This window comes from Chiloscyllium punctatum, chromosome 34, assembly GCF_047496795.1.
Source record: "Chiloscyllium punctatum isolate Juve2018m chromosome 34, sChiPun1.3, whole genome shotgun sequence".
Lineage (NCBI taxonomy): Eukaryota > Metazoa > Chordata > Chondrichthyes > Orectolobiformes > Hemiscylliidae > Chiloscyllium > Chiloscyllium punctatum.
In genome coordinates, this window is record NC_092772.1 from 50977923 (window position 1) to 51002942 (window position 25020).

A 25020-nucleotide genomic window follows, 5' to 3' on the forward strand; every position below is an offset into this window, starting at 1 on the left:
TCAGTGTGTTACAGTGAGGGGTGTGGTGTATATCAGTGTGTTACAGGGAAGGGTGTGGGGTTGATCAGTGTGTTACAGTGAGGGGTGTGGGGTACATCAGAGTGTTACAGTGAGGGGTGTGGGGTATATCAGGGTGTTACAGTGAGGGGTGAGGGTTATATCAGAGTGTTACAGTGAGGGGTGTGTGGTATATCAGTGTGTTACAGTGAGGGGTGTGGGATATATCAGTGTGTTACAGTGAGGGGTGTGGGGTATATCAGTGTGTTACACTGAGGTGTGTGGGGTATATCAGTGTGTTACAGTGAGGGGTGTGTGGTATATCAGTGTGTTACAGTGAGGGGTGTGTGGTATATCAGTGTGTTACAGTGAGGGGTGTGTGGTATATCAGTGTGTTACAGTGAGGGGTGTGTGGTATATCAGTGTGTTACAGTGAGGTGTGTGGGGTATATCAGTGTGTTACAGTGAGGGGTGTGTGGTATATCAGTGTGTTACAGTGAGGGGTGTGGGATATATCAGTGTGTTACACTGAGGTGTGTGGGGTATATCAGTGTGTTACAGTGAGGGGTGTGTGGTATATCAGTGTGTTACAGTGAGGGGTGTGTGGTATATCAGTGTGTTACACTGAGGTGTGTGGGGTATATCAGTGTGTTACAGTGAGGGGTGTGTGGTATATCAGTGTGTTACAGTGAGGGGTGTGGGATATATCAGTGTGTTACACTGAGGTGTGTGGGGTATATCAGTGTGTTACACTGAGGTGTGTGGGGTATATCAGTGTGTTTCTGTGAGGGGTGTGGGGTATATCAGTGTGTTACAGTGAGGGGCGTGGGGTACATCAGAGTGTTACAGTGAGGGGTGTGGGGTATATCAGTGTGTTACAGTGAGGGGTGTGGGGTATATCAGTGTGTTACAGTGAGGGGTCTGGGCTATATCGGTGTGTTACAGTGAGGGGTGTGGGGTATATCAGTGTGTTACATTGAGGGGTGTGGGGTATATCAGTGAGTTACAGTGAGGGGTGTGGGATATATCAGTGTGTTACAGTGAGGGGTGTGTGGTATATCAGTGTGTTACAGTGAGGTGTGTGGGATATATCAGTGTGTTACACTGAGATGTGTGGGGTATATCAGTGTGTTACACTGAGGTGTGTGGGGTATATCAGTGTGTTACAGTGAGGGGTGTGTGGTATATCAGTGTGTTACAGTGAGGGGTGTGGAATATATCAGTGTGTTACAGTGAGGGGTGTGGAATATATCAGTGTGTTACAGTGAGGGGTGTGGGGTATATCAGTGTGTTACAGTGAGGGGTGTGGGAGATATATGGGAGTGTTTCTGTGAGGGGTGTGGGGTATATCAGTGTGTTACAGTGAGGGGCGTGGGGTACATCAGAGTGTTACAGTGAGGGGTGTGGGGTATATCAGTGTGTTACAGTGAGGGGTGTGGTGTATATCAGTGTGTTACAGGGAAGGGTGTGGGGTTGATCAGTGTGTTACAGTGAGGGGTGTGGGGTACATCAGAGTGTTACAGTGAGGGGTGTGCGATACATCAGTGTGTTACAGTGAGGGGTGTGGGATATATCAGTGTGTTACAGTGAGGGGTGTGTGGTATATCAGTGTGTTACAGTGAGGGGTGTGGGATATATCAGTGTGTTACACTGAGGTGTGTGGGGTATATCAGTGTGTTACACTGAGGTGTGTGGGGTATATCAGTGTGTTACAGTGAGGGGTGTGTGGTATATCAGTGTGTTACAGTGAGGCGTGTGGGATATATCAGTGTGTTACACTGAGGTGTGTGGGGTATATCAGTGTGTTACAGTGAGGGGTGTGTGGTATATCAGTGTGTTACAGTGTGGGGTGTGTGGTATATCAGTGTGTTACACTGAGGTGTGTGGGGTATATCAGTGTGTTACAGTGAGGGGTGTGTGGTATATCAGTGTGTTACAGTGAGGGGTGTGGGATATATCATTGTGTTACACTGAGGTGTGTGGGGTATATCAGTGTGTTACACTGAGGTGTGTGGGGTATATCTGTGTGTTTCTGTGAGGGGTGTGGGGTATATCAGTGTGTTACAGTGAGGGGCGTGGGGTACATCAGAGTGTTACAGTGAGGGGTGTGGGGTATATCAGTGTGTTACAGTGAGGGGTGTGGGGTATATCAGTGTGTTACAGTGAGGGGTCTGGGCTATATCGGTGTGTTACAGTGAGGGGTGTGGGGTATATCAGTGTGTTACATTGAGGGGTGTGGGGTATATCAGTGAGTTACAGTGAGGGGTGTGGGGTGTATCAGGGTGTTACAGTGAGGGGTGTGGGATATATATGGGAGTGTTTCAGTGAGGGGTGTGGGGTATATCAGTGTGTTACAGTGAGGAGTGTGGAATATATCAGTGTGTTACAGTGAGGGGTGTGGGGTATATCAGTGTGTTACAGTGAGGGGTGTGGAATATATCAGTGTGTTACAGTGAGGGGTGTGGAATATATCAGTGTGTTACAGTGAGGGGTGTGGGGTATATCAGTGTGTTACAGTGAGGGGTGTGGAATATATCAGTGTGTTACAGTGAGGGGTGTGGAATATATCAGTGTGTTACAGTGAGGGGTGTGGGGTATATCAGTGTGTTACAGTGAGGGGTGTGGGAGATATATGGGAGTGTTTCAGTGAGGGGTGTGGGGTATATCAGTGTGTTACAGTGAGGGGTGTGGAATATATCAGTGTGTTACAGTGAAGGGTGTGGGATATATATATATGGGAGTTTTACAGTGAGGGGAGTGGGGTATATCAGAGTGTGTTACAGTGAGGGGTGCGGTGTATATCAGTGTGTTACAGTGAGGTGTGTGGGATATATCAGTGTGTTACAGTGAGGGGTGTGGGGTATATCAGAGTGTTACAGTGAGGGGTGTGGGGTACATCAGAGTGTTACAGTGAGGGGTGTGGAATATATCAGTGTGTTACAGTGAAGGGTGTGGGATATATATATATGGGAGTGTTACAGTGAGGGGTGTGGGGTACACATCAGTGTGTTACAGTGAGGGGAGTGGGGTATATCAGAGTGTGTTACAGTGAGGGGTGTGGTGTATATCAGCGCGTTACAGTGAGGGGTGTGGGGTATATCAGTGTGGTACAGTGAGGGGTGTGGGGTACATCAGAGTGTTACAGTGAGGGGTGTGGGGTATATCAGTGTGTTACAGTGAGGGGTGTGGGGTATATCAGTGTGTTACAGTGAGGGGTGTGGGGTACATCAGAGTGTTACAGTGAGGGGTGTGGGGTATATCAGTGTGTTACAGTGAGGGGTGTGGGCTATATCAGTGTGTTACAGTGATGAGTGTGGGGTATATCAGGGCGTTACAGTGAGGGGTGTGGGGTATATCAGTGTGTTACAGTGAGGGGTGTGGGCTATATCAGTGTGGTACAGTGAGGAGTGTGGGGTATATCAGAGAGTGTTACAGTGAGGGGTGTGGGCTATATCAGTGTGTTACAGTGATGAGTGTGGGGTATATCAGGGCGTTACAGTGAGGGGTGTGGGGTATATCAGTGTGTTACAGTGAGGGGTGTGGGGTATATCAGTGTGGTACAGTGAGGGGTGTGGGGTACATCAGAGTGTTACAGTGAGGGGTGTGGGGTACATCAGAGAGTTACAGTGAGGGGTGTGGGGTATATCATTGTGTTACAGTTAGGGGTGTGGGATATATCAGTGTGTTTCAGTGAGGAATGTGGGTTGCACCAGTGTGTAACAGTGAGGGGTGTGGGGTAAATCAGTGTGTTACGCTGAGGGGTGTGGGGTATATCAGAGTGTTACAGTGAGGGGTGTGGGGTATATCAGTGTGTTACAGTGAGGGGTAGGAGGTATATCAGTTGGTTAAAGTGAGGGGTGTGGGATATATCAGTGTGTTACAGTGAGGGGTGTGGGGTATATCAGTGTGTTACACTGAGGTGTGTGGGGTATATCAGTGTGTTACAGTGAGGGGTGTGTGGTATATCAGTGTGTTACAGTGAGGGGTGTGTGGTATATCAGTGTGTTACAGTGAGGGGTGTGTGGTATATCAGTGTGTTACAGTGAGGGGTGTGTGGTATATCAGTGTGTTACAGTGAGGTGTGTGGGGTATATCAGTGTGTTACAGTGAGGGGTGTGTGGTATATCAGTGTGTTACAGTGAGGGGTGTGGGATATATCAGTGTGTTACACTGAGGTGTGTGGGGTATATCAGTGTGTTACAGTGAGGGGTGTGTGGTATATCAGTGTGTTACAGTGAGGGGTGTGTGGTATATCAGTGTGTTACACTGAGGTGTGTGGGGTATATCAGTGTGTTACAGTGAGGGGTGTGTGGTATATCAGTGTGTTACAGTGAGGGGTGTGGGATATATCAGTGTGTTACACTGAGGTGTGTGGGGTATATCAGTGTGTTACACTGAGGTGTGTGGGGTATATCAGTGTGTTTCTGTGAGGGGTGTGGGGTATATCAGTGTGTTACAGTGAGGGGCGTGGGGTACATCAGAGTGTTACAGTGAGGGGTGTGGGGTATATCAGTGTGTTACAGTGAGGGGTGTGGGGTATATCAGTGTGTTACAGTGAGGGGTCTGGGCTATATCGGTGTGTTACAGTGAGGGGTGTGGGGTATATCAGTGTGTTACATTGAGGGGTGTGGGGTATATCAGTGAGTTACAGTGAGGGGTGTGGGATATATCAGTGTGTTACAGTGAGGGGTGTGTGGTATATCAGTGTGTTACAGTGAGGTGTGTGGGATATATCAGTGTGTTACACTGAGATGTGTGGGGTATATCAGTGTGTTACACTGAGGTGTGTGGGGTATATCAGTGTGTTACAGTGAGGGGTGTGTGGTATATCAGTGTGTTACAGTGAGGGGTGTGGAATATATCAGTGTGTTACAGTGAGGGGTGTGGAATATATCAGTGTGTTACAGTGAGGGGTGTGGGGTATATCAGTGTGTTACAGTGAGGGGTGTGGGAGATATATGGGAGTGTTTCTGTGAGGGGTGTGGGGTATATCAGTGTGTTACAGTGAGGGGCGTGGGGTACATCAGAGTGTTACAGTGAGGGGTGTGGGGTATATCAGTGTGTTACAGTGAGGGGTGTGGTGTATATCAGTGTGTTACAGGGAAGGGTGTGGGGTTGATCAGTGTGTTACAGTGAGGGGTGTGGGGTACATCAGAGTGTTACAGTGAGGGGTGTGCGATACATCAGTGTGTTACAGTGAGGGGTGTGGGATATATCAGTGTGTTACAGTGAGGGGTGTGTGGTATATCAGTGTGTTACAGTGAGGGGTGTGGGATATATCAGTGTGTTACACTGAGGTGTGTGGGGTATATCAGTGTGTTACACTGAGGTGTGTGGGGTATATCAGTGTGTTACAGTGAGGGGTGTGTGGTATATCAGTGTGTTACAGTGAGGCGTGTGGGATATATCAGTGTGTTACACTGAGGTGTGTGGGGTATATCAGTGTGTTACAGTGAGGGGTGTGTGGTATATCAGTGTGTTACAGTGTGGGGTGTGTGGTATATCAGTGTGTTACACTGAGGTGTGTGGGGTATATCAGTGTGTTACAGTGAGGGGTGTGTGGTATATCAGTGTGTTACAGTGAGGGGTGTGGGATATATCATTGTGTTACACTGAGGTGTGTGGGGTATATCAGTGTGTTACACTGAGGTGTGTGGGGTATATCTGTGTGTTTCTGTGAGGGGTGTGGGGTATATCAGTGTGTTACAGTGAGGGGCGTGGGGTACATCAGAGTGTTACAGTGAGGGGTGTGGGGTATATCAGTGTGTTACAGTGAGGGGTGTGGGGTATATCAGTGTGTTACAGTGAGGGGTCTGGGCTATATCGGTGTGTTACAGTGAGGGGTGTGGGGTATATCAGTGTGTTACATTGAGGGGTGTGGGGTATATCAGTGAGTTACAGTGAGGGGTGTGGGGTGTATCAGGGTGTTACAGTGAGGGGTGTGGGATATATATGGGAGTGTTTCAGTGAGGGGTGTGGGGTATATCAGTGTGTTACAGTGAGGAGTGTGGAATATATCAGTGTGTTACAGTGAGGGGTGTGGGGTATATCAGTGTGTTACAGTGAGGGGTGTGGAATATATCAGTGTGTTACAGTGAGGGGTGTGGAATATATCAGTGTGTTACAGTGAGGGGTGTGGGGTATATCAGTGTGTTACAGTGAGGGGTGTGGAATATATCAGTGTGTTACAGTGAGGGGTGTGGAATATATCAGTGTGTTACAGTGAGGGGTGTGGGGTATATCAGTGTGTTACAGTGAGGGGTGTGGGAGATATATGGGAGTGTTTCAGTGAGGGGTGTGGGGTATATCAGTGTGTTACAGTGAGGGGTGTGGAATATATCAGTGTGTTACAGTGAAGGGTGTGGGATATATATATATGGGAGTTTTACAGTGAGGGGAGTGGGGTATATCAGAGTGTGTTACAGTGAGGGGTGCGGTGTATATCAGTGTGTTACAGTGAGGTGTGTGGGATATATCAGTGTGTTACAGTGAGGGGTGTGGGGTATATCAGAGTGTTACAGTGAGGGGTGTGGGGTACATCAGAGTGTTACAGTGAGGGGTGTGGAATATATCAGTGTGTTACAGTGAAGGGTGTGGGATATATATATATGGGAGTGTTACAGTGAGGGGTGTGGGGTACACATCAGTGTGTTACAGTGAGGGGAGTGGGGTATATCAGAGTGTGTTACAGTGAGGGGTGTGGTGTATATCAGCGCGTTACAGTGAGGGGTGTGGGGTATATCAGTGTGGTACAGTGAGGGGTGTGGGGTACATCAGAGTGTTACAGTGAGGGGTGTGGGGTATATCAGTGTGTTACAGTGAGGGGTGTGGGGTATATCAGTGTGTTACAGTGAGGGGTGTGGGGTACATCAGAGTGTTACAGTGAGGGGTGTGGGGTATATCAGTGTGTTACAGTGAGGGGTGTGGGCTATATCAGTGTGTTACAGTGATGAGTGTGGGGTATATCAGGGCGTTACAGTGAGGGGTGTGGGGTATATCAGTGTGTTACAGTGAGGGGTGTGGGCTATATCAGTGTGGTACAGTGAGGAGTGTGGGGTATATCAGAGAGTGTTACAGTGAGGGGTGTGGGCTATATCAGTGTGTTACAGTGATGAGTGTGGGGTATATCAGGGCGTTACAGTGAGGGGTGTGGGGTATATCAGTGTGTTACAGTGAGGGGTGTGGGGTATATCAGTGTGGTACAGTGAGGGGTGTGGGGTACATCAGAGTGTTACAGTGAGGGGTGTGGGGTACATCAGAGAGTTACAGTGAGGGGTGTGGGGTATATCATTGTGTTACAGTTAGGGGTGTGGGATATATCAGTGTGTTTCAGTGAGGAATGTGGGTTGCACCAGTGTGTAACAGTGAGGGGTGTGGGGTAAATCAGTGTGTTACGCTGAGGGGTGTGGGGTATATCAGAGTGTTACAGTGAGGGGTGTGGGGTATATCAGTGTGTTACAGTGAGGGGTAGGAGGTATATCAGTTGGTTAAAGTGAGGGGTGTGGGATATATATGGGAGTGTTTCAGTGAGGGGTGTGGGGTATATCAGTGTGTTACAGTGAGGGGTGTGGAATATATCAGTGTGTTACAGTGAGGGGTGTGGGGTATATCAGTGTGTTACAGTGAGGGGTGTGGGATATATCAGTGTGTTACAGTGAGGGGTGTGGGGTATATCAGTGTGTTACAGTGAGGGGTGGGAGGTATATCAGTGTGTTACAGTGAGGTGTGTGGGGTATATCAGTGTGTTACAGTGAGGGGTGTGGGATATATCAGTGTGTTACACTGAGGTGTGTGGGGTATATCAGTGTGTTTCAGTGAGGGGTGTGGGATATATCAGTGTGACAGTGAGGGTGTGGGATATATCAGGTTGCGTTACAGTGAGGGGTGCGAGATATATCAGTGTGTTACAGTGAGGGGTGTGGGGTATATCAGAGTGTGTTAAAATGAGGGGTGCGGGGTATATCAGAGTGTGTTACAGTGAGGGGTGTGGGGTATATCAGAGTGTTACAGTGAGGGGTGTGGTGTATATCAGTGTGTTACAGTGAGGGGTGTGGGATATATCAGTGTGACAGTGAGGGGTGTGGGATATATCAGGTTGCGTGACAGTGAGGGGTGCGAGATATATCAGTGTGTTACAGTGAGGGGTGTGGGGTATATCAGGGTGTGTTACAGTGAGGGGTCTGGGGTATATCAGTGTTTTACAGTGAGGGGTGGGGTGTATATCAGCGTGTTACACTGAGGGGTGTGGGGTATATCAGTGTGTTACATTGAGGGATGTGGGGTATATAAGTGTGCTACAGTAAGGGGTGTGGGATATATCAGTGTGTTACAGTGAGGGGTATGGGATATATCAGAGTGTTACAGTGAGGGGTATGGGATATATCAGAGTGTGTTACAGTGAGGGGTGTGCGATATATCAGTGTGTTACAGTGAGGGGTGTGGGATATATCAGTGTGTTACACTGAGGTGTGTGGGGTATATCAGTGTGTTACAGTGAGGGGTGTGGGGTATATCAGTGTGTTACAGTGAGGGGTGTGGGATATATCAGTGTGTTACAGTGAGGGGTGTGGGATATATCAGTGTGTTACAGTGAGGGGTGTGGGATATATCAGTGTGTTACAGTGAGGGGTAAGAGATATATCAGAGTGTGTTACAGTGAGGGGTGTGGGATATATCAGTGTGTTACAGTGAGGGGTGTGGGATATATCAGTGTGACAGTGAGGGTGTGCGATATATCAGTGTGTTACAGTGAGGGGTGTGGGATATATCAGAGTGTGTTACAGTGAGGTGTGTGGGGTATATCAGTGTGTTACAGTGAGGGGTGTGGGGTATATCAGTGTGTTACAGTGAAGGGTGTGGGATATATCAGTGTGTTACACTGAGGTGTGTGGGGTATATCAGTGTGTTACAGTGAGGGGTGTGGGGTATATCAGGGTGTTACAGTGAGGGGTGTAGGGTATATCAGAGTGTTACAGTGAGGGGTGTGGGGTACATCAGAGTGTTACAGTGAGGGGTGTGGGGTATATCAGTGTGTTACAGTGAGGGGTGTGGGGTATGTCAGTGTGTTACAGTGATGAGTGTGGGGTATATCAGTGTGTTACAGGGAGGGGTGTGGGGTATATCAGGGTGTTACACTGAGGTGTGTGGGGTATATCAGGGTGTTACAGTGAGGGGTGTGGGGTATATCAGGGTGTTACAGTGAGGGGTGTGGGGTATATCAGTGTGTTACAGTGATGAGTGTGGGGTATATCAGTGTGTTACAGTGAGGGGTGTGGGATATATCAGTGTGTTACAGGGAAGGGGTGTGGGGTATATCAGGGTGTTACAGTGAGGGGTGTGGGGTATATCAGTGTGTTACAGTGAGGGGTGTGGGGTATATCAGGGTGTTACAGTGAGGGGTGTGGGGTATATCAGGGTGTTACAGTGAGGGGTGTGGGGTATATCAGTGTGTTACAGTGATGAGTGTGGGGTATATCAGTGTGTTACACTGAGGTGTGTGGGGTATATCAGTGTGTTACAGTGAGGGGTGTGGGGTATATCAGGGTGTTACAGTGAGGGGTGTGGGGTATATCAGTGTGTTACAGTGAGGGGTGTGGGGTACATCAGAGTGTTACAGTGATGAGTGTGGGGTATATCAGTGTGTTACACTGAGGTGTGTGGGGTATATCAGTGTGTTACAGTGAGGGGTGTGGGGTATATCAGGGTGTTACAGTGAGGGGTGTGGGGTATATCAGTGTGTTACAGTGAGGGGTGTGGGGTATATCAGTGTGTTACAGTGAGGGGTGTGAGGTATATCAGCGTGTTACAGTGAGGGGTGTGGGATATATCAGTGTGTTACAGTGAGGGGTGTGGGGTACATCAGAGTGTTACAGTGAGGGGTGTGGGGTCTATCAGTGTGTTACAGTGAGGGGTGTGGGGTATATCAGAGTGTGTTACAGTGAGGGGTGTGGGGTATATCAGTGTGTTACAGTGATGAGTGTGGGGTATATCAGGGCGTTACAGTGAGGGGTGTGGGGTATATCAGAGTGTTACAGTGAGGGGTGTGGGGGATATCAGTGTGTTACAGTGAGGGGAGTGGGGTATATCAGAGTGTGTTACAGTGAGGGGTGTGGTGTATATCAGTGTGTTACAGTGAGGTGTGTGGGATATATCAGTGTGTTACAGTGAGGGGTGTGGGGTATATCAGAGTGTGTTACAGTGAGGTGTGTGGGGTATATCAGTGTGTTACAGTGAGGGGTGTGGGGTACATCAGAGTGTGTTACAGTGAGGGGTGTGGGGTATATCAGCGCGTTACAGTGAGGGGTGTGGGGTATATCAGTGTGTTACAGTGAGGGATGTGGAGTACATCAGAGTGTTACAGTGAGGGGTGTGGGGTATATCAGTGTGTTACAGTGAGGGGTCTGGGGTATATCAGTGTGTTACAGTGAGGGGTGAGGGTTATATCAGAGTGTGTTACAGTGAGGGGTGTGGGATATATCAGTGTGTTACAGTGAGGGGTGTGGGGTATATCAGTGTGTTACAGTGAGGGGTGTGGGGTATATCAGTGTGTTACAGTGAGGGGTGTGGGGTATATCAGTGTGTTACAGTGAGGGGTGATGGTTATATCAGTGTGTTACAGTGAGGGGTGTGGTGTATATCAGTGTGTTACAGGGAAGGGTGTGGGGTGGATCAGTGTGTTACAGTGAGGGGTGTGGGGTACATCAGAGTGTTACAGTGAGGGGTGTGGGGTATATCAGGGTGTTACAGTGAGGGGTGAGGGTTATATCAGAGTGTTACAGTGAGGGGTGTGCGATATATCAGTGTGTTACAGTGAGGGGTGTGGGATATATCAGTGTGTTACACTGAGGTGTGTGGGGTATATCAGTGTGTTACAGTGAGCGGTGTGTGGTATATCAGTGTGTTACAGTGAGGGGTGTGGGATATATCAGTGTGTTACACTGAGGTGTGTGGGGTATATCAGTGTGTTACACTGAGGTGTGTGGGGTATATCAGTGTGTTTCTGTGAGGGGTGTGGGGTATATCAGTGTGTTACAGTGAGGGGCATGGGGTACATCAGAGTGTTACAGTGAGGGGTGTGGGGTATATCAGTGTGTTACAGTGAGGGGTGTGGGGTATATCAGTGTGTTACAGTGAGGGGTCTGGGCTATATCGGTGTGTTACAGTGAGGGGTGTGGGGTATATCAGTGTGTTACATTGAGGGGTGTGGGGTATATCAGTGAGTTACAGTGAGGGGTGTGGGGTGTATCAGGGTGTTACAGTGAGGGGGGTGGGGTATATCAGTGTGTTACAGTGAGGGGTGTGGGGTAGATCAGAGTGTTACAGTGAGGGGTGTGGGGTACATCAGAGTGTTACAGTGAGGGGTGTGGAATATATCAGTGTGTTACAGTGAAGGGTGTGGGATATATATATATGGGAGTGTTACAGTGAGGGGTGTGGGGTACACATCAGTGTGTTACAGTGAGGGGAGTGGGGTATATCAGAGTGTGTTACAGTGAGGGGTGTGGGGTATATCAGCGCGTTACAGTGAGGGGTGTGGGGTATATCAGTGTGGTACAGTGAGGGGTGTGGGGTATATCAGTGTGTTACAGTGAGGGGTGTGGGGTATATCAGTGTATTACAGTGAGGGGTGTGAGGTATATCAGTGTGTTACAGTGAGGGGTGTGGGGTACATCAGAGTGTTACAGTGAGGGGTGTGGGGTATATCAGTGTGTTACAGTGAGGGGTGTGGGCTATATCAGTGTGTTACAGTGATGAGTGTGGGGTATATCAGGGCGTTACAGTGAGGGGTGTGGGGTATATCAGTGTGTTACAGTGAGGGGTGTGGGGTATATCAGTGTGGTACAGTGAGGAGTGTGGGGTATATCAGAGTGTTACAGTGAGGGGTGTGGGGTATATCATTGTGTTACAGTTAGGGGTGTGGGATATATCAGTGTGTTTCAGTGAGGAATGTGAGTTGCACCAGTGTGTAACAGTGAGGGGTGTGGGGTAAATCAGTGTGTTACGCTGAGGGGTGTGGGGTATATCAGAGTGTTACAGTGAGGGGTGTGGGATATATATGGGAGTGTTTCAGTGAGGGGTGTGGGGTATATCAGTGTGTTACAGTGAGGGGTGTGGAATATATCAGTGTGTTACAGTGAGGGGTGTGGGGTATATCAGTGTGTAACAGTGAGGGGTGTGGGGTATATCAGTGTGTTACGCTGAGGGGTGTGGGGTATATCAGTGTGTTACAGTGAGGGGTGTGGGATATATCAGTGTGTTACACTGAGGTGTGTGGGGTATATCAGTGTGTTACAGTGAGGGGTGTGGGGTATATCAGTGTGTTACAGTGAGGGGTGTGGGATATATCAGAGTGTGTTAAAGTGAGGGGTGCGGGGTATATCAGAGTGTGTTACAGTGAGGGGTGTGGGGTATATCAGTGTGTTACACTGAGGTGTGTGGGGTATATCAGTGTGTTACAGTGAGGGGTGTGGGATATATCAGAGTGTGTTAAAGTGAGGGGTGCGGGGTATATCAGAGTGTGTTACAGTGAGGGGTGTGGGGTATATCAGAGTGTTACAGTGAGGGGTGTGGTGTATATCAGTGTGTTACAGTGAGGGGTGTGGTGTATATCAGTGTGTTACAGTGAGGGGTGTGGGATATATCAGTGTGACAGTGAGGGTGTGGGATATATCAGGTTGCGTTACAGTGAGGGGTGCGAGATATATCAGTGTGTTACAGTGAGGGGTGTGGGGTATATCAGAGTGTGTTAAAATGAGGGGTGCGGGGTATATCAGAGTGTGTTACAGTGAGGGGTGTGGGGTATATCAGAGTGTTACAGTGAGGGGTGTGGGGTATATCATTGTGTTACAGTTAGGGGTGTGGTGTATATCAGTGTGTTATAGTGAGGGGTGTGGGATATATCAGTGTGACAGTGAGGGTGTGGGATATATCAGGTTGCGTTACAGTGAGGGGTGCGAGATATATCAGTGTGTTACAGTGAGGGGTGTGGGGTATATCAGAGTGTGTTAAAATGAGGGGTGCGGTGTATATCAGAGTGTGTTACAGTGAGGGGTGTGGGGTATATCAGTGTGTAACAGTGAGGGGTGTGGGGTAAATCAGTGTGTTACGCTGAGGGGTGTGGGGTATATCAGAGTGTGTTAAAATGAGGGGTGCGGTGTATATCAGAGTGTGTTACAGTGAGGGGTGTGGGGTATATCAGTGTGTTACAGTGAGGGGTGTGGGGTATATCAGTGTGTTACAGTGAGGGGTGTGGGGTATATCAGTGTGTTATAGTGAGGGGTAGGAGGTATATCAGTTGGTTAAAGTGAGGGGTGTGGGGTATATCAGTGTGTGTTACAGTGAGGGGTGTGGGTTATATCATTGTGTTACAGTTAGGGGTGTGGGATATATCAGTGTGTTTCAGTGAGGAATGTGGGGTGCACCAGTGTGTAACAGTGAGGGGTGTGGGGTAAATCAGTGTGTTACAGTGAGGGGTGTGGGATATATATGGGAGTGTTTCAGTGAGGGGTGTGGGGTATATCAGTGTGTTACAGTGAGGGGTGTGGAATATATCAGTGTGTTACAGTGAGGGGTGTGGAATATATCAGTGTGTTACAGTGAGGGGTGTGGGATATATCAGTGTGTTACAGTGAGGGGTTTGGGGTATATCAGTGTGTTACAGTGAGGGGTGTGGGATATATCAGTGTGTTACACTGAGGTGTGTGGGGTATATCAGTGTGTTTCAGTGAGGGGTGTGGGGTATATCAGAGTGTTACAGTGAGGGGTGTGGGGTATATCAGTGTGTTACAGTGAGGGGAGTGGGGTATATCAGAGTGTGTTACAGTGAGGGGTGCGGTGTATATCAGTGTGTTACAGTGAGGTGTGTGGGATATATCAGTGTGTTACAGTGAGGGGTGTGGGGTATATCAGAGTGTGTTACAGTGAGGTGTGTGGGGTATATCAGTGTGTTACAGTGAGGGGTGTGGGGTACATCAGAGTGTGTTACAGTGAGGGGTGTGGGGTATATCAGCGCGTTACAGTGAGGGGTGTGGGGTATATCAGTGTGTTACAGTGAGGGGTGTGGGGTATATCAGTGTGTTACAGTGAGGGGTCTGGGCTATATCGGTGTGTTACAGTGAGGGGTGTGGGGTATATCAGTGTGTTACATTGAGGGGTGTGGGGTATATCAGTGAGTTACAGTGAGGGGTGTGGGATATATCAGTGTGTTACAGTGAGGGGTGTGTGGTATATCAGTGTGTTACAGTGAGGTGTGTGGGATATATCAGTGTGTTACACTGAGATGTGTGGGGTATATCAGTGTGTTACACTGAGGTGTGTGGGGTATATCAGTGTGTTACAGTGAGGGGTGTGTGGTATATCAGTGTGTTACAGTGAGGGGTGTGGAATATATCAGTGTGTTACAGTGAGGGGTGTGGAATATATCAGTGTGTTACAGTGAGGGGTGTGGGGTATATCAGTGTGTTACAGTGAGGGGTGTGGGAGATATATGGGAGTGTTTCTGTGAGGGGTGTGGGGTATATCAGTGTGTTACAGTGAGGGGCGTGGGGTACATCAGAGTGTTACAGTGAGGGGTGTGGGGTATATCAGTGTGTTACAGTGAGGGGTGTGGTGTATATCAGTGTGTTACAGGGAAGGGTGTGGGGTTGATCAGTGTGTTACAGTGAGGGGTGTGGGGTACATCAGAGTGTTACAGTGAGGGGTGTGCGATACATCAGTGTGTTACAGTGAGGGGTGTGGGATATATCAGTGTGTTACAGTGAGGGGTGTGTGGTATATCAGTGTGTTACAGTGAGGGGTGTGGGATATATCAGTGTGTTACACTGAGGTGTGTGGGGTATATCAGTGTGTTACACTGAGGTGTGTGGGGTATATCAGTGTGTTACAGTGAGGGGTGTGTGGTATATCAGTGTGTTACAGTGAGGCGTGTGGAATATATCAGTGTGTTACACTGAGGTGTGTGGGGTATATCAGTGTGTTACAGTGAGGGGTGTGTGGTATATCAGTGTGTTACAGTGAGGGGTGTGTGGTATATCAGTGTGTTACACTGAGGTGTGTGGGGTATATCAGTGTGTTACAGTGAGGGGTGTGTGGTATATCAGTGTGTTACAGTGAGGGGTGTGGGATATATCAGTGTGTTACACTGAGGTGTGTGGGGTATATCAGTGTGTTACACTGAGGTGTGTGGGGTATATCAGTGTGTTTCTGTGAGGGGTGTGGGGTATATCAGTGTGTTACAGTGAGGGGCGTGGGGTACATCAGAGTGTTACAGTGAGGGGTGTGGGGTATATCAGTGTGTTACAGTGAGGGGTGTGGGGTATATCAGTGTGTTACAGTGAGGGGTCTGGGCTATATCGGTGTGTTACAGTGAGGGGTGTGGGGTATATCAGTGTGTTACATTGAGGGGTGTGGGGTATATCAGTGAGTTACAGTGAGGGGTGTGGGGTGTATCAGGGTGTTACAGTGAGGGGTGTGGGATATATATGGGAGTGTTTCAGTGAGGGGTGTGGGGTATATCAGTGTGTTACAGTGAGGGGTGTGGAATATATCAGTGTGTTACAGTGAGGGGTGTGGGGTATATCAGTGTGTTACAGTGAGGGGTGTGGAATATATCAGTGTGTTACAGTGAGGGGTGTGGAATATATCAGTGTGTTACAGTGAGGGGTGTGGGGTATATCAGTGTGTTACAGTGAGGGGTGTGGAATATATCAGTGTGTTACAGTGAGGGGTGTGGAATATATCAGTGTGTTACAGTGAGGGGTGTGGGGTATATCAGTGTGTTACAGTGAGGGGTGTGGGAGATATATGGGAGTGTTTCAGTGAGGGGTGTGGGGTATATCAGTGTGTTACAGTGAGGGGTGTGGAATATATCAGTGTGTTACAGTGAAGGGTGTGGGATATATATATATGGGAGTTTTACAGTGAGGGGAGTGGGGTATATCAGAGTGTGTTACAGTGAGGGGTGCGGTGTATATCAGTGTGTTACAGTGAGGTGTGTGGGATATATCAGTGTGTTACAGTGAGGGGTGTGGGGTATATCAGAGTGTTACAGTGAGGGGTGTGGGGTATATCAGAGTGTTACAGTGAGGGGTGTGGGGTATATCAGGGTGTTACAGTGAGGGGTGTGGAATATATCAGTGTGTTACAGTGAAGGGTGTGGGATATATATATATGGGAGTGTTACAGTGAGGGGTGTGGGGTACACATCAGTGTGTTACAGTGAGGGGAGTGGGGTATATCAGAGTGTGTTACAGTGAGGGGTGTGGTGTATATCAGCGCGTTACAGTGAGGGGTGTGGGGTATATCAGTGTGGTACAGTGAGGGGTGTGGGGTACATCAGAGTGTTACAGTGAGGGGTGTGGGGTATATCAGTGTGTTACAGTGAGGGGTGTGGGGTATATCAGTGTGTTACAGTGAGGGGTGTGGGGTATATCAGTGTGTTACAGTGAGGGGTGTGGGGTACATCAGAGTGTTACAGTGAGGGGTGTGGGGTATATCAGTGTGTTACAGTGAGGGGTGTGGGCTATATCAGTGTGTTACAGTGATGAGTGTGGGGTATATCAGGGCGTTACAGTGAGGGGTGTGGGGTATATCAGTGTGTTACAGTGAGGGGTGTGGGCTATATCAGTGTGGTACAGTGAGGAGTGTGGGGTATATCAGAGAGTGTTACAGTGAGGGGTGTGGGCTATATCAGTGTGTTACAGTGATGAGTGTGGGGTATATCAGGGCGTTACAGTGAGGGGTGTGGGGTATATCAGTGTGTTACAGTGAGGGGTGTGGGGTATATCAGTGTGGTACAGTGAGGGGTGTGGGGTACATCAGAGTGTTACAGTGAGGGGTGTGGGGTACATCAGAGTGTTACAGTGAGGGGTGTGGGGTATATCATTGTGTTACAGTTAGGGGTGTGGGATATATCAGTGTGTTTCAGTGAGGAATGTGGGTTGCACCAGTGTGTAACAGTGAGGGGTGTGGGGTAAATCAGTGTGTTACGCTGAGGGGTGTGGGGTATATCAGAGTGTTACAGTGAGGGGTGTGGGGTATATCAGTGTGTTACAGTGAGGGGTAGGAGGTATATCAGTTGGTTAAAGTGAGGGGCGTGGGGTACATCAGAGTGTTACAGTGAGGGGTGTGGGTTATATCAGTATGTTTCAGTGAGGAATGTGGGGTGCACCAGTGGGTAACAGTGAGGGGTGTGGGGTAAATCAGTGTGTTACAGTGAGGGGTGTGGGATATATATGGGAGTGTTTCAGTGAGGGGTGTGGGGTATATCAGTGTGTTACAGTGAGGGGTGTGGAATATATCAGTGTGTTACAGTGAGGGGTGTGGGGTATATCAGTGTGTTACAGTGAGGGGTGTGGGCTATATCAGTGTGTTACAGTGAGGGGTGTGGGGTATATCAGTGTGTTACAGTGAGGGGTGGGAGGTATATCAGTGTGTTACAGTGAGGTGTGTGGGGTATATCAGTGTGTTACAGTGAGGGGTGTGGGATATATCAGTGTGTTACACTGAGGTGTGTGGGGTATATCAGTGTGTTTCAGTGAGGGGTGTGGGATATATCAGTGTGACAGTGAGGGTGTGGGATATATCAGGTTGCGTTACAGTGAGGGGTGCGAGATATATCAGTGTGTTACAGTGAGGGGTGTGGGGTATATCAGAGTGTGTTAAAATGAGGGGTGCGGGGTATATCAGAGTGTGTTACAGTGAGGGGTGTGGGGTATATCAGAGTGTTACAGTGAGGGGTGTGGTGTATATCAGTGTGTTACAGTGAGGGGTGTGGGATATATCAGTGTGACAGTGAAGGGTGTGGGATATATCAGGTTGCGTGACAGTGAGGGGTGCGAGATATATCAGTGTGTTACAGTGAGGGGTGTGGGGTATATCAGGGTGTGTTACAGTGAGGGGTCTGGGGTATATCAGTGTGTTACAGTGAGGGGTGGGGTGTATATCAGCGTGTTACACTGAGGGGTGTGGGGTATATCAGTGTGTTACATTGAGGGATGTGGGGTATATAAGTGTGCTACAGTAAGGGGTGTGGGATATATCAGTGTGTTACAGTGAGGGGTATGGGATATATCAGAGTGTTACAGTGAGGGGTATGGGATATATCAGAGTGTGTTACAGTGAGGGGTGTGCGATATATCAGTGTGTTACAGTGAGGGGTGTGGGATATATCAGTGTGTTACACTGAGGTGTGTGGGGTATATCAGTGTGTTACAGTGAGGGGTGTGGGGTATATCAGTGTGTTACAGTGAGGGGTGTGGGATATATCAGTGTGTTACAGTGAGGGGTGTGGGACATATCAGTGTGTTACAGTGAGGGGTAAGAGATATATCAGAGTGTGTTACAGTGAGGGTTGTGGGATATATCAGTGTGTTACAGTGAGGGGTGTGGGATATATCAGTGTGACAGTGAGGGTGTGCGATATATCAGTGTGTTACAGTGAGGGGTGTGGGATATATCAGAGTGTGTTACAGTGAGGTGTGTGGGGTATATCAGTGTGTTACAGTGAGGGGTGTGGGGTATATCAGTGTGTTACAGTGAAGGGTGTGGGATATATCAGTGTGTTACACTGAGGTGTGTGGGGTATATCAGTGTGTTACAGTGAGGGGTGTGGGGTATATCAGGGTGTTACAGTGAGGGGTGTAGGGTATATCAGAGTGTTACAGTGAGGGGTGTGGGGTACATCAGAGTGTTACAGTGAGGGGTGTGGGGTATATCAGTGTGTTACAGTGAGGGGTGTGGGGTATGTCAGTGTGTTACAGTGATGAGTGTGGGGTATATCAGTGTGTTACAGGGAGGGGTGTGGGGTATATCAGGGTGTTACACTGAGGTGTGTGGGGTATATCAGGGTGTTACATTGAGGGGTGTGGGGTATATCAGGGTGTTACAGTGAGGGGTGTGGGGTATATCAGTGTGTTACAGTGATGAGTGTGGGGTATATCAGTGTGTTACAGTGAGGGGTGTGGGATATATCAGTGTGTTACAGGGAAGGGGTGTGGGGTATATCAGGGTGTTACAGTGAGGGGTGTGGGGTATATCAGTGTGTTACAGTGAGGGGTGTGGGGTATATCAGGGTGTTACAGTGAGGGGTGTGGGGTATATCAGGGTGTTACAGTGAGGGGTGTGGGGTATATCAGTGTGTTACAGTGATGAGTGTGGGGTATATCAGTGTGTTACACTGAGGTGTGTGGGGTATATCAGTGTGTTACAGTGAGGGGTGTGGGGTATATCAGGGTGTTACAGTGAGGGGTGTGGGGTATATCAGTGTGTTACAGTGAGGGGTGTGGGGTACATCAGAGTGTTACAGTGATGAGTGTGGGGTATATCAGTGTGTTACACTGAGGTGTGTGGGGTATATCAGTGTGTTACAGTGAGGGGTGTGGGGTATATCAGGGTGTTTCAGTGAGGGGTGTGGGGTATATCAGTGTGTTACAGTGAGGGGTGTGGGGTATATCAGTGTGTTACAGTGAGGGGTGTGAGGTATATCAGCGTGTTACAGTGAGGGGTGTGGGATATATCAGTGTGTTACAGTGAGGGGTGTGGGGTACATCAGAGTGTTACAGTGAGGGGTGTGGGGTCTATCAGTGTGTTACAGTGAGGGGTGTGGGGTATATCAGAGTGTGTTACAGTGAGGGGTGTGGGGTATATCAGTGTGTTACAGTGATGAGTGTGGGGTATATCAGGGCGTTACAGTGAGGGGTGTGGGGTATATCAGAGTGTTACAGTGAGGGGTGTGGGGGATATCAGTGTGTTACAGTGAGGGGAGTGGGGTATATCAGAGTGTGTTACAGTGAGGGGTGTGGTGTATATCAGTGTGTTACAGTGAGGTGTGTGGGATATATCAGTGTGTTACAGTGAGGGGTGTGGGGTATATCAGAGTGTGTTACAGTGAGGTGTGTGGGGTATATCAGTGTGTTACAGTGAGGGGTGTGGGGTACATCAGAGTGTGTTACAGTGAGGGGTGTGGGGTATATCAGCGCGTTACAGTGAGGGGTGTGGGGTATATCAGTGTGTTACAGTGAGGGATGTGGAGTACATCAGAGTGTTACAGTGAGGGGTGTGGGGTATATCAGTGTGTTACAGTGAGGGGTCTGGGGTATATCAGTGTGTTACAGTGAGGGGTGAGGGTTATATCAGAGTGTGTTACAGTGAGGGGTGTGGGATATATCAGTGTGTTACAGTGAGGGGTGTGGGGTATATCAGTGTGTTACAGTGAGGGGTGTGGGGTATATCAGTGTGTTACAGTGAGGGGTGTGGGGTATATCAGTGTGTTACAGTGAGGGGTGATGGTTATATCAGTGTGTTACAGTGAGGGGTGTGGTGTATATCAGTGTGTTACAGGGAAGGGTGTGGGGTGGATCAGTGTGTTACAGTGAGGGGTGTGGGGTACATCAGAGTGTTACAGTGAGGGGTGTGGGGTATATCAGGGTGTTACAGTGAGGGGTGAGGGTTATATCAGAGTGTTACAGTGAGGGGTGTGCGATATATCAGTGTGTTACAGTGAGGGGTGTGGGATATATCAGTGTGTTACACTGAGGTGTGTGGGGTATATCAGTGTGTTACAGTGAGCGGTGTGTGGTATATCAGTGTGTTACAGTGAGGGGTGTGGGATATATCAGTGTGTTACACTGAGGTGTGTGGGGTATATCAGTGTGTTACACTGAGGTGTGTGGGGTATATCAGTGTGTTTCTGTGAGGGGTGTGGGGTATATCAGTGTGTTACAGTGAGGGGCATGGGGTACATCAGAGTGTTACAGTGAGGGGTGTGGGGTATATCAGTGTGTTACAGTGAGGGGTGTGGGGTATATCAATGTGTTACAGTGAGGGGTCTGGGCTATATCGGTGTGTTACAGTGAGGGGTGTGGGGTATATCAGTGTGTTACAGTGAGGGGTGTGGGGTATATCAGTGAGTTACAGTGAGGGGTGTGGGGTGTATCAGGGTGTTACAGTGAGGGGGGTGGGGTATATCAGTGTGTTACAGTGAGGGGTGTGGGGTAGATCAGAGTGTTACAGTGAGGGGTGTGGGGTACATCAGAGTGTTACAGTGAGGGGTGTGGAATATATCAGTGTGTTACAGTGAAGGGTGTGGGATATATATATATGGGAGTGTTACAGTGAGGGGTGTGGGGTACACATCAGTGTGTTACAGTGAGGGGAGTGGGGTATATCAGAGTGTGTTACAGTGAGGAGTGTGGGGTATATCAGCGCGTTACAGTGAGGGGTGTGGGGTATATCAGTGTGGTACAGTGAGGGGTGTGGGGTATATCAGTGTGTTACAGTGAGGGGTGTGGGGTATATCAGTGTATTACAGTGAGGGGTGTGAGGTATATCAGTGTGTTACAGTGAGGGGTGTGGGGTACATCAGAGTGTTACAGTGAGGGGTGTGGGGTATATCAGTGTGTTACAGTGAGGGGTGTGGGCTATATCAGTGTGTTACAGTGATGAGTGTGGGGTATATCAGGGCGTTACAGTGAGGGGTGTGGGGTATATCAGTGTGTTACAGTGAGGGGTGTGGGGTATATCAGTGTGGTACAGTGAGGAGTGTGGGGTATATCAGAGTGTTACAGTGAGGGGTGTGGGGTATATCATTGTGTTACAGTTAGGGGTGTGGGATATATCAGTGTGTTTCAGTGAGGAATGTGGGTTGCACCAGTGTGTAACAGTGAGGGGTGTGGGGTAAATCAGTGTGTTACGCTGAGGGGTGTGGGGTATATCAGAGTGTTACAGTGAGGGGTGTGGGATATATATGGGAGTGTTTCAGTGAGGGGTGTGGGGTATATCAGTGTGTTACAGTGAGGGGTGTGGAATATATCAGTGTGTTACAGTGAGGGGTGTGGGGTATATCAGTGTGTAACAGTGAGGGGTGTGGGGTATATCAGTGTGTTACGCTGAGGGGTGTGGGGTATATCAGTGTGTTACAGTGAGGGGTGTGGGATATATCAGTGTGTTACACTGAGGTGTGTGGGGTATATCAGTGTGTTACAGTGAGGGGTGTGGGGTATATCAGTGTGTTACAGTGAGGGGTGTGGGATATATCAGAGTGTGTTAAAGTGAGGGGTGCGGGGTATATCAGAGTGTGTTACAGTGAGGGGTGTGGGGTATATCAGTGTGTTACACTGAGGTGTGTGGGGTATATCAGTGTGTTACAGTGAGGGGTGTGGGATATATCAGAGTGTGTTAAAGTGAGGGGTGCGGGGTATATCAGAGTGTGTTACAGTGAGGGGTGTGGGGTATATCAGAGTGTTACAGTGAGGGGTGTGGTGTATATCAGTGTGTTACAGTGAGGGGTGTGGTGTATATCAGTGTGTTACAGTGAGGGGTGTGGGGTATATCAGAGTGTGTTAAAATGAGGGGTGCGGGGTATATCAGAGTGTGTTACAGTGAGGGGTGTGGGGTATATCAGAGTGTTACAGTGAGGGGTGTGGGGTATATCATTGTGTTACAGTTAGGGGTGTGGTGTATATCAGTGTGTTACAGTGAGGGGTGTGGGATATATCAGTGTGACAGTGAGGGTGTGGGATATATCAGGTTGCGTTACAGTGAGGGGTGCGAGATATATCAGTGTGTTACAGTGAGGGGTGTGGGGTATATCAGAGTGTGTTAAAATGAGGGGTGCGGTGTATATCAGAGTGTGTTACAGTGAGGGGTGTGGGGTATATCAGTGTGTAACAGTGAGGGGTGTGGGGTAAATCAGTGTGTTACGCTGAGGGGTGTGGGGTATATCAGAGTGTGTTAAAATGAGGGGTGCGGTGTATATCAGAGTGTGTTACAGTGAGGGGTGTGGGGTATATCAGTGTGTTACAGTGAGGGGTGTGGGGTATATCAGTGTGTTACAGTGAGGGGTGTGGGGTATATCAGTGTGTTACAGTGAGGGGTAGGAGGTATATCAGTTGGTTAAAGTGAGGGGTGTGGGGTATATCAGTGTGTGTTACAGTGAGGGGTGTGGGTTATATCATTGTGTTACAGTTAGGGGTGTGGGATATATCAGTGTGTTTCAGTGAGGAATGTGGGGTGCACCAGTGTGTAACAGTGAGGGGTGTGGGGTAAATCAGTGTGTTACAGTGAGGGGTGTGGGATATATATGGGAGTGTTTCAGTGAGGGGTGTGGGGTATATCAGTGTGTTACAGTGAGGGGTGTGGAATATATCAGTGTGTTACAGTGAGGGGTGTGGAATATATCAGTGTGTTACAGTGAGGGGTGTGGGATATATCAGTGTGTTACAGTGAGGGGTTTGGGGTATATCAGTGTGTTACAGTGAGGGGTGTGGGATATATCAGTGTGTTACACTGAGGTGTGTGGGGTATATCAGTGTGTTTCAGTGAGGGGTGTGGGGTATATCAGAGTGTTACAGTGAGGGGTGTGGGGTATATCAGTGTGTTACAGTGAGGGGATTGGGGTATATCAGAGTGTGTTACAGTGAGGGGTGCGGTGTATATCAGTGTGTTACAGTGAGGTGTGTGGGATATATCAGTGTGTTACAGTGAGGGGTGTGGGGTATATCAGAGTGTGTTACAGTGAGGTGTGTGGGGTATATCAGTGTGTTACAGTGAGGGGTGTGGGGTACATCAGAGTGTGTTACAGTGAGGGGTGTGGGGTATATCAGCGCGTTACAGTGAGGGGTGTGGGGTATATCAGTGTGTTACAGTGAGGGGTGTGGAGTACATCAGAGTGTTACAGTGAGGGGTGTGGGGTATATCAGTGTGTTACAGTGAGGGGTCTGGGGTATATCAGTGTGTTACAGTGAGGGGTGTGGGGTATATCAGTGTGTTACAGTGAGGGGTGAGGGTTATATCAGAGTGTGTTACAGTGAGGGGTGTGGGATATATCAGTGTGTTACAGTGAGGGGTGTGGGGTATATCAGTGTGTTACAGTGAGGGGTGTGGGGTATATCAGTGTGTTACAGTGAGGGGTGTGGGGTATATCAGTGTGTTACAGTGAGGGGTGAGGGTTATATCAGTGTGTTACAGTGAGGGGTGTGGTGTATATCAGTGTGTTACAGGGAAGGGTGTGGGGTGGATCAGTGTGTTACAGTGAGGGGTGTGGGGTACATCAGAGTGTTACAGTGAGGGGTGTGGATTATATCAGTGTGTTACATTGAAGGGTGTGGGATATATATATATGGGAGTGTTACAGTGAGGGGTGTGGGGTACACATCAGTGTGTTACAGTGAGGTGAGTGGGGTATATCAGAGTGTGTTACAGTGAGGGGTGTGGGGTATATCAGCGCGTTACAGTGAGGGGTGTGGGGTATATCAGTGTGGTACAGTGAGGGGTGAGGGTTATATCAGAGTGTTACAGTGAGGGGTGTGCGATATATCAGTGTGTTACAGTGAGGGGTGTGGGATATATCAGTGTGTTACACTGAGGTGTGTGGGGTATATCAGTGTGTTACAGTGAGGGGTGTGTGGTATATCAGTGTGTTACAGTGAGGGGTGTGGGATATATCAGTGTGTTACACTGAGGTGTGTGGGGTATATCAGTGTGTTACACTGAGGTGTGTGGGGTATATCAGTGTGTTTCTGTGAGGGGTGTGGGGTATATCAGTGTGTTACAGTGAGGGCGTGGGGTACATCAGAGTGTTACAGTGAGGGGTGTGGGGTATATCAGTGTGTTACAGTGAGGGGTGTGGGGTATATCAGTGTGTTACAGTGAGGGGTCTGGGCTATATCGGTGTGTTACAGTGAGGGGTGTGGGGTATATCAGTGTGTTACATTGAGGGGTGTGGGGTATATCAGTGAGTTACAGTGAGGGGTGTGGGGTGTATCAGGGTGTTACAGTGAGGGGGGTGGGGTATATCAGTGTGTTACAGTGAGGGGTGTGGGGTAGATCAGAGTGTTACAGTGAGGGGTGTGGATTATATCAGTGTGTTACATTGAAGGGTGTGGGATATATATATATGGGAGTGTTACAGTGAGGGGTGTGGGGTACACATCAGTGTGTTACAGTGAGGTGAGTGGGGTATATCAGAGTGTGTTACAGTGAGGGGTGTGGGGTATATCAGCGCGTTACAGTGAGGGGTGTGGGGTA